Below are 17856 nucleotides of genomic sequence, written 5' to 3' on the forward strand. Positions count from 1 at the left end.
CTCCCTAATAAACTAGATATCGCTTCTTGGTTATACCAAATGCAAATATAAAGGAGAGCGACAATCACAATCAATCTGGGATTGGCTCTGAGAAAACGTTGGAAATATTTACTGTCCCCCCATGTTAATATCGCGGATGAATACTAGCCGACAGTAAGCGGGCAAAACAAATTACATTTTTACGGACTATGAAATCTAACCCATTATAATCTCAAAAATACTATTTCTAACGCATTCCAACATCAATGAGCCGAAAGTACCACTTTCATCTTAGAAAAATTAAAATGTAAATTATAAATAAACTAGAGCGCTGAGTGGTTAATTAACAGACGAGGATAAACAGAGAAATAGATCAAGCCTTATAGATAGTTAGATAAAGGCTCCCCAGTGCCTAACTTACTTTCTGAACATTATTTTTATTCGTCTTTGATATTTGCGAGAGTGTTAGACCCCTCGGGGGTTACGTAGCGTGAAAAACCCCGTACACTTTCTATGTACATATACCCAAACTTCTATAGTCAGTACATATAGAGGTCTCGGGGCGTAAAACCTATAATATTATATAAAGTGTATATTAGAACAGTATATAAAAAAACCAGGGGTACAATTCATTGTCTGGCCTTTTAAATTATACAGCAAAATCCTCAAACCCCCCCCCCCTTTCCCCAACTATAACCCCTTCATTTCATCATCTAGGTGAGCGGAAGTGTTCGTGTTGAGATTCAATGAAGTGACCATCCGCTAGCTCTAATATTACATCATTAAGATCGGTTTTACGTAATTAACTCGAAAAGCGTCGAGATTAGAGATTAAAACTCAATTACAGAGTTGTAGAGCTTGAAATTTCCTACAATTTGATATATATATTGACATATTACGATGTATTTCATAATATTATAGGAGTTAGGAAGTGGTAATCACGTTCAAAACACGACACTTTGCTATAGTTTACTTGACATATTTTGAGTTTAGAGCTTCAAGCCCAAATACAAAGTTGTATTTCAACGGTTACTGCATTTCTACAAAGCAAAACGCCTCGTGTAGCAATCGCTAAGAAATTGAAGATCCCGGAATGCGATGTACTTTCAAAATATTTATCATTATCACTGGCGCGCGCGCCATTAATCTATGTGGGGGAGCAAAAGGGGTAGAGCCTTTAGAAACCGGTCCTCCCCCTTATGTCTGTGGCCCGATTTTTGGAAAAAACCCGACTAGAAGGAGAAAAAAAAATTACTTCTCGCGGGTACAGGCAGGGACTTAGGAGGAGAGAGAGAGTGAGTGTAAAAGACGAGGGTAGTAAAAGGGGTGACGTAACATCTCCATGGTTACCAATCTATGGTGCTGGTGGCCCATTATTTCTAATCCGCCGTTTCGTTTCTTCCACCCCCCCCGCCACTCTCCGCATTTTTTTTTTCCTTCTCTAAATCTTGTCTCTGACGGTGGACCTTCAAAAATAGCGATTGGGCAATGCACTTTGACGTCATCACCTCGAGCTTATTGTCCTCCAAAGTTATATAAAGTAATTATGTCTTTATCAACGTGTTTCAGGGAGTTAATTAGAAATTATTATCCGTGAATTAAGTACAAATGGAACCTTAACTCCTTGGACTTAGTTTATCTAAGGGTCGTAAGTAACGGTACAACAAAAAGTATGATATTCAATAAATAATGATTGAAAAGAAGCGGCCTCTGGCGAGGTGGAGGTCAATGGGTAAAATGATATGGTTTTAGAGTTGCTAATCTTTACCCCTTATCAAAATAAAACTCCGTTCGTGGAAACGATCCTTATCATTTTCATCAAATTTGGGATAATAATAATTAATAATACTTATAATGTTATTGTTATAATAATATTTATATTTAAACCCATAGATTACTCGCGTTTTAGCACCTTTAAGTATATAGACCTAATTTAAATACGAAGAAAATTGTAGATAAGTTACGTAAAATGTAATATTACGTGGATCCAAGATTTAGACTGATATTAGGCTTTCTATAGACACAAAAGTTAAAAATTTGTAATATTGTCCGACTCCACGATCAAAAAAATGGTTTTATATTTATTGGTTGAGACTTTTACGACTTTTCTTACTGGTTAGTAACTTTTAGATAGGACTATGCAGCCCGTTGTAGAAGTCTTTTATAGTGTTCTCCGTACCCAGAATCCCCTAGTTTCTAACTCGTCAAAAGATTCTCTTATAGTTAAGTTCATTGACCTAAGGGAAAAAAAGGTTTTTGTCCGCAGGCTTCGCGGCTCAGCATCCACCGCGCCGCCGTAGCGGAGTTTGGGCGCCGTTAGGAAGCTTTTTTTTCCCCGGTAGAAACTTTGGGGCGAGGCCTTAAGTTAAGCCTCGGTCCATGTATCGCTAACGCTAACGGGGAAGAACCTAGGAACGTCCATTGATCGGTTCTCGCGCTTTTGAGGCAACCGCCATTGCGCAAGCGTCGGCTATCATTCGACCAAAGAGGAAACATTGGGAAAAAAGGGGAAAAACCTTTAGCCAAGGCCTAAATGAGCAACCGTACTAAGTCTAGACTATAGTCTAGACAACCGGGATTGACCGACTGACTTGCCGCAGTGGAGGAAAATTGAGGAATAAAGTTTTACTCCGCGTAGGCTGATACTTATTATAGTTTTAGGCTAAACATTTTTTAACCCTTGCTTTAGTAACCTAAGACCAAGGTCTATAGAGTTGCCGCTTCGCTAATATAGGTTTGCTCACGCGCCCATCTTTTGCCTTCGAAAATTCGCGACTTTTATTGGCTGCTGAATATGACGTCTCCCGTAGACCTTAGTAAAGCATCGTCTGCTTATGTATAGTCTTTCGAGGCGCGAGTTCAAGTTGTGCTGTATTATTGGCATCCTCAAAGGTAAATTAATTACTTTATTCTGATAACTTTTTTGTATTAAATATTAATGCTAAATCAGGAAGCTTTTAGAGATATTTGAAACTTGCTTTTTTAGTTTAATTATATGTAGACTTAAGGGATAAGACTAGGGACTCGGTTCGGGTTGTTATAACTTATTTGGGTACAAAACCAAAATACTAATGTGAATAAATTGAATATTTTTAGATTCATACATATTAAAAATTTTTGAGCCATGCCTGGAACAAGGTGCACGGTCGCGACGTGCAACAATAGCCTAGTTTAGAGAGGATAAATTCAATCCCATGACTAGTCATGTTTGCTCGCAGCACTTTAACGAACATGCCTACAAAAGGGATCTTAAGTCTGAGTTGCTGGGGATTCCTAATAAAAAGGAATTATTGGAAGACGCTATTCCAACTGAAAATTTGGGACTGAAAGGAAGTCAAAACTGTAAATCTACAGAGAGAAAATCCAGAGTGCAACGAAGAGAGGAGCGAGTCATCGTTAACGATTTAATAAAGAAATCTAGTCCTTTAGAAAATGGGCTATAGCCAAAAAATTCTATAAAAAATATGCCAATCTGGATTTAAGAGACTCAAGTCAGAGTGATCATTGTTATCAATTACCATCCTGGGCTACAATATTATCTTATGGCGGTTTAATTGTTCCTAGCTCTGCTTTCTTAAAAGCAATGAATTCATTTGAAACCATTTTTCGTAATTGCCTTCCAATCAAAGTCCTCTCCAACGAAATAAATATTGTTAAAAACATATCCAATTCAATTCACCAAGAACATGAAACTTATCCTTTGGATTTAATCCATTCATTTGTCAAATTAAGAATTTTCATTAGAATGAAATATCACAATTCAATCAAGCCCAGCAAGACAGATTGTGGGAGAAAATTAGGTAAAAAATTTAAGAAAATTGTAAACTAAAGTTCCTATAATTGTTATAATTGGCTGGAGTTTTCAAATTAAGATCTCAAAACTCATCAATAGAAATAAAATTCATTTCATTGGAATTATACTTGGTTTAAATTTTTTCGTCTAATGCATTGATTACTTATCACCGTTATTAAGTAATTGTAATCATTTTCCTCTTGAATTTAATGAAAATCATAATAGGTACTGAACTATGAAGTTTGATAGAAGCATAAAGTTTCGGTTTCTGCCTTACTATTTATTAAAATGTGCACAATTATCTATGCCAAACCCTTTCTAATTATTTAATTTAAAAAATATATAAAAATTATGCCCTATAATTAGCGTTTTAAAAATAAATTTCATGGCAATTCTCATATAGTCTACCATACAGAATCAAAACCGCGCGCGCTTGAGGTCTAAGGCTGACGTCACGTAAGGGGGGGTTGGAACAGACTCTAGAAATCGAAAATTTATCTCAGGCGAGCGAGCACCCGTTGACCTAAGACCAGGAGTTAGGGCTAAACCACTTGACAAGAAATAACGTTACTTTACCGCCTTAATAATTAATATTAATAATTAAAGTGTTACAATCCGTTTGACGATTATTTGGCGCAGTTGGCTTTTTAAACGCTTTAGAAATATTAAGTGTTTCGGGTTTAATGGTTTGATTATTTATTTATTTAATAAGGGAAGAGTTAGGGTTAAGGGACTTGGCAGGACATAACGCTGATTTATCTTAACATAAATTAATATTACTAATTAAACAAATCGCGTTACAATCCGTCGAATTATTATTACCATTGGCGCAGTTTACTTTTTAAACCCGTTAATTTATAATTGTTTCGGGTTTATTGGTTTGATTGCCAAACTCATTGTTAACATTTTTCAAGCCCATAGCAACGAGCACGTTTTAGTTCTGAGAAAGTTACAAAAACTAAGAGAAGTCTCTCTCCCTCTAAGATCAACCCAAACCCCTTTGATATTTTCAAAAGGAAAAAACCCGCGGTAGATATAATAAAAAAAAAAATATTGTTAAGGGAAGATGAAATATTTTAACAGAAGATGGCGTTTCAAGTCTCCGGTATTTATCGATTTCTTTGTGGATCTTAAAAGTTAAAACCCTATAGGAGATAGGAAAACTGGATGATTTCTTACAATACAAAAAGGACGGGATGCACGCGCGAGATATAAAGATTAGGATTCTAGTATATCAAGGTCACTCTAAATTAATTTCAAAGAGATGACTGTTTAATGATAGGCACGGAAGTGGGGAAGTAAATTAGATTTATTCCCCTAAACTCGCTGCATATGCTCGGGCCGCTGTTACTCTTTGGGTGATATTTGTCTGGTATATCAAGGTTACTGACTCGAAATTTCAAGAATTAAAATACACAGGAACTATTTCCATTTAAGAATATCTTACACCTTCCCTTTAATTTATTCAAAATACTCATGAATAAAAATTTATAGTTCTTAAATTCCTAGAAAAAACTGGAGTATTTTTTTTTTTAAGTTCTTTCTGTATTATAGAAACACCCAATGAGGGCTAAAAACAGGAACTGATGTGGCTATCTAGAAAACTGCATTCCATTTGCATTTATCTATACTGAGAATTTAGGGGATGAAGTCTAGATAATTTTGCATATTTCTCGTGATCCTTTCCTAGCCCCCCCCCTCCCCCCGTCCCCTCACCTCGAGATCGGCTACAATCTCGAGCAGCTCCGCGAAGATCCGGCCGCTCAGACTCGACTGCTAGGCCTTGTCGAGTTTCTTATAGGAATTTTCAATTCGAGATTGTAGCCAAGTTTAAAGGCAAGTTTCCTCGATTAAGGGGGTCAGGTTTAAAATATGTAATATCTACCTTTAGGGTATGGTACCGTTTCGTGATGGGTTATAAAAAATTTCCCCTAAATTCTGTATAAAAAGCGATGATGAGAGAGAATCGACATTCCAACGGGTTCTAGATTCTTCCAGGCCACCTACTGAAAAACCGTCTGCCGATTAAAACACGCGCCAACAAGATCAGCGAGACGTATTATTAGGTTCGGGGATTAAAAATTAAAAACAAAATTCTTCGGAATTATTTCTTTGTTTTAACAGAAAGTAATTAGTATAATTTAGGCAATTTTCACGCAATTTTATAATTATAATTATTTCTCGGTTTTCTCAGAAAGTAATTGCAATAAGTTTTGGATGCTAGAACTTATTCTTAGTAACTAACAAGTAATTAAGACTCGTTTCAACGCCTTCCAAGAATTTCGGCATTGATTTTAAAAACTTAATTATTCCGAATTGCCACACATTTATTCATTTCAAAATTCCCCGACAATTTAAGTCCAATTTAAAATTCCCCGACAATTAACTTCCAATTTAAAATTCCCCGACAATTAACTTCCAATTTAAAATTCCCCGACAATTAACTTCCAATTTAAAATTCCCCGACAATTAACTTCCAATTTAAAATTCCCCGACAATTAACTTCCAATTTAAAATTCCCCGACAATTAACGTCCAATTTAAAATTCCCCGACAATTAACGTCCAATTTAAAATTCCCCGACAATTAACGTCCAATTTAAAATTTCCCGACAATTAACGTCCAATTTAAAATTCCCCGACAATTAACGTCCAATTTAAAATTCCCCGACAATTAACGTCCAATTTAAAATTTCCCGACAATTAACGTCCAATTTAAAATTCCCCGACAATTAACGTCCAATTTAAAATTCCCCGACAATTAACGTCCAATTTAAAATTCCCCGACAATTAACGTCCAATTTAAAATTCCCCGACAATTAACGTCCAATTTAAAATTCCCCGACAATTAACGTCCAATTTAAAATTCCCCGACAATTAACGTCCAATTTAAAATTCCATGACAATTGACGTCCAATTTAAAATTTCCCTCACATTTGACATCCAATTTAAAATTTCCCTCACATTAATTGACATCCAATTTAAAATTTCCCTCACATTAATTGACATCCAATTTAAAATTTCCCTCACATTAATTGACATCCAATTTAAAATTTCCCTCACATTAATTGACATCCAATTTAAAATTTCCCTCACATTAATTGACATCCAATATAAAATTTCCCTCACATTAATTGACATCCAATATTAAATTTCCGTCACATTAATTGACATCCAATATTAAAATTCCCTCACATTAATTGACATCCAATATTAAAATTCCCTCACATTAATTGACATCCAATAATAAAATTCCCTCACATTAATTGACATCCAATAATAAAATTCCCTCACATTAATTGACATCCAATATTAAAATTCCCTCACATTAATTGACATCCAATTTAAAATTCCCTGACATTCCCAAATAACGAATGATTTCCGTATTGCGTCTACCAATAGAACGTAAAACATTTCAAAGTTGAATAATTTCGACAAACCGTCTCATCTCAGACCAATAAACCCAAGTCACCCTTAATTTTCAAAGGGGTTTAAAAACGTGAATCGTGGCAATTACCCTCGCCGCTAACCCTTTTTTTTCTATTTCTTCTTCTTATACGCCAGCCAGGCAGCCAGGGGAATTTCCCCGTCTATTATATTTAACGATAGACATGGTTATTATTAATTTCATTGTCTGGGTTATGCGCTCCCAACGTCTCACACTCGAAGAGGAACCAACGAACCAATAAGAAGAACGCGTTAGCTTTGGTAAAAAACTACAATCATCACGCGTCTTTACATCTATGGGGGCATCGCTATATTCGCTACAAATATGTCGGTCGACATTTTAAAGGAAGTTAGCTATTCTATAAGATGTAGGGGGGCCATTTTTTTTTCGCACGCTATTTTGTTCAAAGTTATTTGCGGTATTTTCAGAGTCCGGAAATACCGTAGACCGCCTAGGCGATTCAATTTGAACGTGAAATTATAATAATTATTTATAATTTTTGTTTATGGTTAAATTAACAGGGTTAACTCTTGACTTGCCATAACTAAAGAATTTAATGAATTTATATTATTATGAAAGGAGGGGAATTTGATTTTGGTTTGAAAAATTGCAACGTTATAATAAATATACGCTTTAAAACGTAATTAATTACCGAATTAAGATTGGACTTGTTAATAACATAAAAATATTCTTTCAAATACGCGATTAACATTGACATCTTTGGGCTTTTCTGAAATTGTCAGGGAAAAAATGGTAAGAAATTGTCAGGGAAAAAAATGGTAGGAAATTGTCAGGGAAAAAAATGGTAGGAAATTGTCAGGGAAAAAATGGTAGGAAACTGTCAGGGAAAAAATGATGGGAAATTGTCAGGGAAAAAATGATGGGAAATTGTCAGGGAAAAAATGATGGGAAATTGTCAGGGAAAAAATGATGGGAAATTGTCAGGGAAAAAATGATGGGAAATTGTCAGGGAAAAAAATGATGGGAAATTGTCAGGGAAAAAATGATGGGAAAGTGTCAGGGAAAAATGATGGGAAAGTGTCAGGGAAAAAATGGTAGGAAATTGTCAGGGAAAAATGATGGGAAATTGTCGGGGAAACTCTGAGAGAGAGAGGAAATTTAATTTTAGTTGGAAAGTTCTTGGGTTTAATAAAATTAAAACTTAATTTCGCAATTAAGAACTTACTTATTTCTGAACAATAATATTCTTGAAAATATACTCTTAACATTGACAACTACTTGTTTTTGATGTAAAAACTCGATGAAATCAAATTAATGAATTGAAAAAGTGAAAATTATTGGGAACCCCATAGTTTATTTTCAAAACTACTAAGTTACACCAAGAAGTGATATCTAGTTTATTAGGGACTATGGCGCGCGAATACTTAGGCATTCTATTCTTCTCCCTAATAAACTAGATATCACTTCTTGGTTACACGAACCCGAGCTAGCATTAAGATACAGAAGTTTAAAATATCCTTTAGCTACTTAAGGAGGCCCGATTAATTTTTCTCAAATAAATTTTACTCTATAGGCAGTGGCACATTGAAACTCGAATCGTGTGGTGACTCGTGAGTGATATTCAAAATTTAAGATTCCTTGACCCGTTAAGAAACGGACGGTAGTTATCGATTAAAACGCTGATACCAACTTCAATGAATCAAGTCGAAAATAAAAAAATGATATCTCTCGACATGGACCTGATATTTACCTTTAATTCAAGAGGACCAGAAATTATTTTATATAACGAATCTCGCTCCCCTCGCTCCCCTCGCTCATACCGACAAAGGGCTATGATGTTCTTCTATTCACTATTCATTTAAGATCCTTGTTTTAGCGTTTCATTGCGACATTCTTCTCGGGTAAAAGCGAAGAAAATTTAGGAATTACCTATCTAGTAGCTAAATATCGTGTATATTTTAAGCTACTCTCTGAGAGCGGCGCATTCAAGCGGACTGCGTACGCCGGCCGGTGTTTAACTGAAAATTATGCTTCGAAAATTTTCCACAAAATCATTTGAGCGGAACGTAACGAACAGTTAAGCGTGATAAAAAATATATCCGAACGTAACTCTCTAGACAATAATTAAGTCATCAAAATTTATAATATCACGCGCCTCTCTGCATGCAGTTGCCATGATGGAATTTTTAATTTAAATTTTCCTGACTTTCTTAAGGTTTTCCTTGACCATGTCTATGTAAAATCATATTTTCACTGACCATCTGTATAAAGTCATATTTTCACTGACCATCTGTATAAAGTCACATTTTCATTGAACGCCCGTATAAAGACATATTTTCTCTGACCGTGTCTATTCAAAGTCATATTTTCCCTGACCGTCATTTGGTGTTCAATTTCAAAGATAAAACAGTTTGCTTTTTGAGTTTATTAGTGTTGATAAAGTCAGTCAAGACAGACTTATAATAAAGACAAACATTATAATAGTAATATTACGGAACTAATATGAATTTCCCTCCCTGACTTGTACGACAAATAAAATTCGCAAACGTGTACACGGATTGAAAATCCCCGACTTTCCCAGAATCTCCAGGATTAATTATAAAACAAACGAGTTGATCCAAGGGCTGGACCAAAATATTAGCCACATCGTCATCTATTTAATTATCACTTAAATAGAAATAAATATAAAGACCCCAAAGATACAAATTCAAAAATATCCGTCCCCACAGACAAAGAGGCACCACCCTCACCACCGACACTTTAGAGATAAACTAAAGGATGAAAACTCGGACTTCCTATCGAGTTTCTGTGGTTCAGTGGTAGAGTGTCTTACTGCTGCGCCAGTTAAGTTAAATTCTCTAACCGAGCTCAGTTACCCCTATTGGTGGGTTAAGGTACTGTAGAGTTCCTTTTAAGCTAAAACTCCGGCCACAACAACAACAACAACTACTACTACTACAACTACTATTACGGCTAGGGTCAAACTAAGAACTTATCGTATACTACGATGTGGCTAAAAAACATTAAGGTACTATAGAGTTCCTTATAAGCTAAAATCTGACGATAACAAAAGCTAAAACTCAGGCCACAACAACAACAACAACTACTACTACTATTACGGCTAGGGTCAAACTAAGAACTTATCGTATACTACGATGTGGCTAAAAACATTAAGTTAACGGTCTAAATTTTAGATTATCTAATGTCATTGCGGAATCAAACCGTTGATACGTTTAAAATACCATTAAAAATCATCTATATATAAAATAACATCTGTTTGATAAGGCAAATAAAACAATTTATAATAATATACAATAAAAAAAGGGTTTTATATAATAAGGTATATCAGGAAGTATGTGTTAAAACACACGGCCGCCGCGTCTAGACCGCGTATATAATATATATCCGTTTTTGCACCGTCCGTGAGTGAGTGAGGAGAAAAAATGTACTACCTAAACTCATGGACCATTGGGAGCTATAGTTTCGGGGAAAAACACATTAAGTTCAGGAATCGCTTCAGACACCTCGGTAAGCACTAGACCGTGTTTTTACCTCTCCGAGTGACGTATGTCACGGAGAGGTTCTGTAACGATCGTGTGTGTCTGTGTGTGTGTCTGTCTGTGTGTGTGTCTGTCTGTGTGTGTGTCTGTGTGTGTGTGTGTCTGTTGTTACACCCACGTGACCGCGTTCGCAGTTTCCAAATCGGAGCAAACGTGTTCGCCATTTCCGAACTGCTTTCACAGTCACGGAAATGGCTCCTCTACTTGAGTTCTCACACCACCATCTTCTGGTTTCTGTCCACCCCACACGGACACCAGTCTGTACTTACTGGCTTCTAATCACCACCATCTTTTGGTCTTCGTCCATCGCACATGGACACCAGTCTGTACATACTGGCTTCTAATCACCACCATCTTTTGGTCTTCGTCCATCCCACATGGACACCAGTCTGTACATACTGGCTTCTAATCACCACCATCTTCTGATTCGTCCATTCCACTTGGACACCAGTCTGTGCACCTGGCTTCTACTCCATCGTCATCGTTGGGTTTAAGACATTCGCGGCGATCAGCTAGGGTTACGAGAAACGTCTAGCCTCCCTAAGGTGGGATCGCCACCAAAGGTTTTCGCAATTGCGGTTGTTCTTGCTTTTAGCTGTAGTTCGACACCCTTATATACTACCTATTTCAGTAAGGTGAAGCAACCGGCGTATGCTTCATTTCAAACGCCAATATTAGTCAAGTCTCTCAAGAATGTTTAATTGTTCTTTATTAACGCGATGTAACGCTCAATAAGGCGAACAACTAACGAAGAAAATATTTAATATTAATTATATTTATTTTAATATTTAAGATAATCTAGTTTCTCAACTCAAAATTAAAACGGGAAGAGTTAAAAAGCAGTCTATGTTTTAGTCTGTGTATGTCCGTCCGTTAGTGCATCGCGTTAGCAGTTCGCTTTGTTTTGTGGAAAGAAATCCTACAAAACCTTAATATTTGGTTTTCTCATAATGTATAATTAATATATGGAAATATTTTTCGTAATTTCGATGCCTTTAGTGGTTTTGTAGCTATAAAGCTCTGTTTCATTTTGATATCCCAAGAACTTTTTTTAATATTATTATTTGAAATCGATGTTTATATATTACTTAAGCTTAACTACATCTGTTTATAGGATAATCCTTTCTAAAGTGTTTTCAAGAAGAACGCCACTATATTGGTCAAATGAACTTTCATTTGTCAATAGGCCTAGTGAACCATAAAGTAAACGCTAGGTTTTCGTTTCTGTAATGCAGAGACATTAACGGTTCAGAGTGAGCCGAAAGTTAATTACACTTTTAAATAATCAGGCTAAGATTTTATAATCATGGTGAAAGTCTGGGCCGCGTTGAGCAGAGCTCAGCGCTGTTAGCAGTGACCTACAGAACGGGATTTTGGATTTGAATTTTGACGGCACGGTGCTCAGCGTTGAGCCAGCGCGGTCACCAAAGTAAATAGTCGGGTGTTTGGATAACGTGGCGTAAAACGCGTAGTTCTCAGCTTGGCGAAAAAAACATGGAGGAATTAATACAAATAGCTCTTGCTGATTCTGATCATAGAGACTAGAAACCCCAAGGAGTGGCAGGAATGCCTCAACTTGTTGCACTTTTTCATGGTACACGCAATGGGTACACGGCGACTTCCGCTAAGCAAAATTAAACGGGCCGGAAGCTCTCATGTACCAATTTATGAGCAACATATTATTTGAGCTTGTAGAGCGGGGGACCTGCCACTCCTTGGGGTTTCTAGTCTCTATGTTCTGATGGGACTATAGCTATTTATTTGACGTGAAACCAGTTGATCACGCGAGAATTTTAAGAGATATGTTAGTTTCTAATTTTAATTATAAAAGTTGTTCTTATCTATCTCCATAAATATGTTATCATACAATTTTTGTTAAGCCTTTGTACCTTGCACGCTTTATTGCGCTAGCTTCATTTTTAAAACACCGATGACCGGACAAAAGCTATGACGACAGATCTCACCGGTAAACGTTTTCCAAAATCCGCTGTCTTTTTTGGTGAGCTCTGCTGAACGCAGCCCAGATCAGTGAAAGGTCTGATCGTAATCGGATTATAGCTTCGTGTTATCATGATTTTAATGGTGCACGTTTACTTTCAGTGTGTGTAGCCACAAATTAGCTTTGGTGTTATGTAACTTTAATCGTCATGTTGACAAACTAAGAAAATTGTTGAGGTGAAAGGAGAGGATAGTGTTTACATGGCAACCCTGTTGTGAATATGGCTTTGAACATAGAGGGTATACAGTTGAGGAGTAGCAAATTGGGCCTTTACAAACACGTAAAGGTAATATCCCTCCAAAGTTTTATCTCTTCATTTCCCGTTTTTCCCCCATCGAATGATTTTAATGTGTACAAGTATATCCTTATTGGATGTAAAATGTCGTCTGATTTACAGTATATTTGCTATGCTTTGTATACTGCTTTAATATTTCATAAATTTTAACTTCAGTATTTGTTCATAAAAAAAAAAGAAACATTTCCATAACTGGGTAAATAAGTTTGTAGGTAGTCCTTCTCTTGACTCGGAGAGGTAATATTTTGGTTTTCCCAACTTGTTTTTAGGTATAATTAATCGTTAGAGACTCTATCTAGATATTATTTCAGAATGGGTTGAAAAATAAAAAAAACCAAAAAAAAAAACGGTCTTTATATTTATTAAAGGGTTACCGACAAGAAATTGCATTTTAACAGCTGGTGATTATTACACCCCTTGCTACAATTTGAAATAAATAATATTCTAGTAGCTGATTTTATTACGGGTTTTTCCTGACTATTTTTAATAGGCCAAAATGTTATAGTTGTAAATGTTAATTGTACTTGATTTTTTTAACAATATTCTTTATTATAAACAAGTCAACTCTGAATTTGGTTGGTAATTTCGTTTTTAAAAAAATATTTATTGTAACGCGCAACCATAGAGGATATACAGTAGAGGAGTAGACACTTAAGCCTTCAATAGAAGTCCATTAAATTAGCCTTGAAAATATTTTACTATTTCCGGTTTTTTTCTCCTCATTGGCTGATTGCCTTGGCTGATACAAAACATATCATTATTGGATGAAAAATGTCGCCGGTTGTACTGTACATCCCGAGGGGTCGGTCATTCATGAAATCCCGTACGCTACCCGTGAAATCCAACTTAAGAAATCCGAAATCCATGCTGATTTCGAAATCAAATAAAAAATCCTAAATCACAAAATCAGTAAAGAAATCATAAAATCAGTAAAACAAATCACAAAATCAACATAGAAATCGCGAAATCACAAAATCAACATAGAAATCGTGAAATCCATTACAAAATTCACGAAATCCAAAATCCAAAGAAATCACAAAATCCGACGAAATCACGGGGAAAAATCTCAGAATCCGAGGAAATCACGCAAAAAACCTCGAAATCAAGGGAAATATCGCAAAATCCGTCGAAATCACGGTAAAAATGGCAAAATCCGACGGAATCACGGGAAAAATCTCAAAATTCGATGAAATCCATTGGAACGTCCGACCCCTCGGTACATCCTCTATGAAAACGGGGTGTGACATTTAGACAAAGGTAACCACGTGTCAACCAAGAAGCAGAGTACCGGAAGTAGCACTAAAAACGTTAACGAGAACTGAATACAACAACTCTCCACTCAATTTTAGTCCCAAAACTCTTAAAATTGCGTTTCACCAACTTGTTCCTCGTATTTAGTTTCAAGTTTTGGTATTACCTTACCATTCCGGGTCGTATCGCGCGTAAACATTCCCGCCAATTCCATGACTAGATTCACGTGCGCATTGGCGTCATCGTGAGTATAAATGCACGTGGAACTTCTAACGCGTCGCTTAAAAAATAGGCTTATCTCAATAGTTCAAAATCCTTAAGCCTAATTTGTCACATTCCCACCGTATCAATGACTAGATTCAGGCGCGTCATCATTACAATGACTACAAATGCACGTGGTTCTAATACACCGCTATATAACCGCGCAATAATAAAAAAATAGGCTTATTTCCAAAGTTCAAACTTCTCGCGCGTTAGAAACATTTAAGACATCTTTGGAATGGGACGCGTTAGCAACGAGGCGGTTAAGAAGTAACAGCGCAAAAAAATGAGGTCACTCAAAATGATTCATGGAGCGAACTCTCCGTCATGATCTATATTTTGGGTATTTTTTTTTGCGTTAGTTAGGCGCAAAGGCTTAGGTATTTGTGGCGAGAATTCTAGCTATAGAGGATTAGTGGCACCGTATTCTCGCGAAAACCCCCAGAGTTCGTCCGCCGGGCGCCGCGATGTTTCGTCTGCATTGCATTGCCAACCAAAGTGACAAGAAAAAGCTAAGAATGGGTCCTAGAAGATAATTAACTCTCGAAGTAAGACTTTGAAGGAACAAAAAAAAAGAACATTATTGTATATAACACTAGCGTTTGAATACTAGATTGAGTAGGCAATTTATAGCAATGATAATTTCCAAGAAGCAAATTAAATATAATTCAGGGAGCCCAGCAGTCCTATAATTTCATGAAAGGTCCTATAGTATCCTATATTTTTGACTTGGTAGAAGTTTTCGTATAGTTTAGCATCAAATTTATCAAAATTTAGTTGGCTCTTCTATCAAGATCACACTTGACTAGACACCGAAATTGCGAACCTTGCTCACGATGTTTATATAGGCCCTATTATATTTTAATTATGTTCCTCTTTTCAAAGTAAAATCCAATTTATTTATTTTTGAGATTTTTCTACATTTTAACCCTATAATAATATTATATTCGATTATTTTTAATCCTATATTTTGATATAAAAAATTAAAAACACATTTTTTTCACCTATTAAATCATATAATTCAGGAAAAAAAAATTCCTATTTTTCATATAACGCAATATTAAACAAGAGCTCTCTGATTGGTCATCCTAAGAAGCTGAAGAGATAGAGATGAAGAATACTTAGACGTAAACCGCATTATTAAATCACAGTGAAAGTTTTACCTTAACTTCCCCATGCAGTGTGCCTATAGCGATGTATGTAAAAATGTAAACTTCCATAGTTAATTAACTTCAGAGGATCCGTTTCATGCATGATCTTACTGTCTTTTACCACGAGACCTCAGCAAGAGGACTTGGGAAATAATAATAGATTTTTGCAACCCCTATTGGGGGGAACCAGTCCCCCCCCCCAATCTTTCCCTTGAACTGTTCCGCGGAAACTAAAGTTTGCCCGAGTATAGAGAATAGATAGCGTCATTTTTACTATATTTTTCCAGGAAAAAAGACGGCGGCAGAGTGGCGAATATTCGCTGAGTCACCGTATACAAATTTATAGCCACGCCCCCACCCCAATCTCCCCTCGCTGCTATGCTATTTCGTCTCCACGAAGGTTTAAATACGTACGAAAAGGGTTAAGCCTAAATATGATTAAATCGATTTAACGCTCTCGTATTATTCTATAGCGCGTGGGCAAATACTTTATAACAACTGTCATACTTATTTATTTTAAAATACTTTCGTTTATAAATTAATTAATAATATTGTTTATAAATTAATTAATAATATTGTTTATAAATTAATTAATAATATTGTTTATAAATTAATTAATAATATTGTTTATAAATTAATTAATAATATTGTTTATAAATTAATTAATAATATTGTTTATAAATTAATTAATAATATTGTTTATAAATTAATTAATAATATTGTTTATAAATTAATTAATAATATTGTTTATAAATTAATTAATAATATTGTTTATAAATTAATTAATAATATTGTTTATAAATTACTTAATAATATTGTTTATAAATTAATTAATAATATTGTTGTTTCAAATTAAAATCAGGAATAGGTTTAAATAAATTAATCGCCTTCAACGATTCAAAGTTACGTAGTCCTAAAACAAGCTGGGAAAGCCCATATAAAGCTATACATCCCCCGTTGTAGCCCATCTTCAAAGCGCCTCTCAAATTCTTCATCTCTTTCTTTCTAGCATCATTGGTTAATCAGCGATCTACTTTATTTAATACTACCAAGAAGTGATATCTAGTTTATTAGGGAGAAGGTATAAATTCGCCACATTTCCAGCTTTATCTCCAGTCCAAACAAACGTAGGTCCGGAGTTAATCCCCGCCTTTAAACTACAACCAGCATCTCATTGATTCTTGAAAACTCACGTCAGCGCGACGCGAATGACGAAAATTACTTGTATTTTCCGAGTGAGGAGAGTGTAGCGAAATAGCCCGGCCTCCTTTTACGTCCCCCCTTGTATTTTGAAAGGGGGACTGGGATTATGGCGCGCGAATACTTGGGCATCTTATACCTTCCCCCTAGTAAATTAGATATCGCTTCTTGCTTCCAGTTAAAAACGACCTTCGATGACGCGTAGGAGTTCACTAACCATTTCTTCTTCTTTTCCTTTAACATAAGTAACTAAATGACGGTGTAAGTAGTTAGAGCACACGCTTCTAGTGAGTGCTCAATTGTACACGTTAATTGACGTTACGAGGTCAGGGCCCTTGAATATCGATACGTGCGGGAACACAGTTCCGGAAGCGATCGATCATTGAATCCTTATGTATTTTTTTTTTTTTTTTGTTCCTATTTTCCTATATAGTACTATAGAAATATAAATTTATCATATACATGACGTCATTACAGGTGCGCCTATACATCATATTTATCTCTTAATGGATATCGAATACGCTTTTCCTTAAAAGAAAATAATGCCATACTTGGAGAGGAGTCCAGACAAAAATTTTTAATTTTTTTTTTTTTTTTTTAGTTTCTAAAAATAGATTTTTGTCTTTCTGTTTTATATAATTTTATAGGGCAATTATATTAGGTTTTATAGGGCTGAAGACGAAATTGTCCTATGAAATTTGGCCACCCTAAACGAGTTATTATTTGAGTGTTTTAGGGATGTCCCCTTAATTAAATTAGAATTGTCTTTTAGTTCCTCATATTAATTTTAGGGGTCATCCGTAAAACGTTCCGATTAGAACTCTTTATGGTGGTGGTCCTTACATGGGCAAAATATCATTAGACCACTCTTCAAAATTCTCCATAGAACCCTTCGAAAATTCTCCATAGAACCCTTCGAAAATCCTCCATAGAACCCTTCGAAAATCCTCCATAGAACCC

At 35.6% G+C, this 17856-nt stretch overlaps 2 long non-coding RNA genes across 2 annotated transcripts in view; one reads left to right on the top strand and one right to left on the bottom strand.

The window, feature by feature from the left end:
* LOC149623149 (uncharacterized) overlaps positions 1–17856 on the top strand; it is a 37770-nt gene that overhangs the window by 4345 nt on the left and 15569 nt on the right. The window lies entirely within an intron of this gene.
* LOC149623150 (uncharacterized) lies at positions 13558–15020 on the bottom strand. The gene is made up of 2 exons (XR_016374908.1): positions 14322–15020; positions 13558–14258 (listed from the first exon to the last, which is right to left on the bottom strand). It is a non-coding gene; the product is annotated as an uncharacterized LOC149623150 (long non-coding RNA).

The sequence above is a fragment of the Phalangium opilio genome, unplaced genomic scaffold (genome assembly GCF_054372755.1).
Source record: "Phalangium opilio isolate 3A_F unplaced genomic scaffold, DU_Popi_V2 ptg000113l_1, whole genome shotgun sequence".
NCBI lineage: Eukaryota > Metazoa > Arthropoda > Arachnida > Opiliones > Phalangiidae > Phalangium > Phalangium opilio.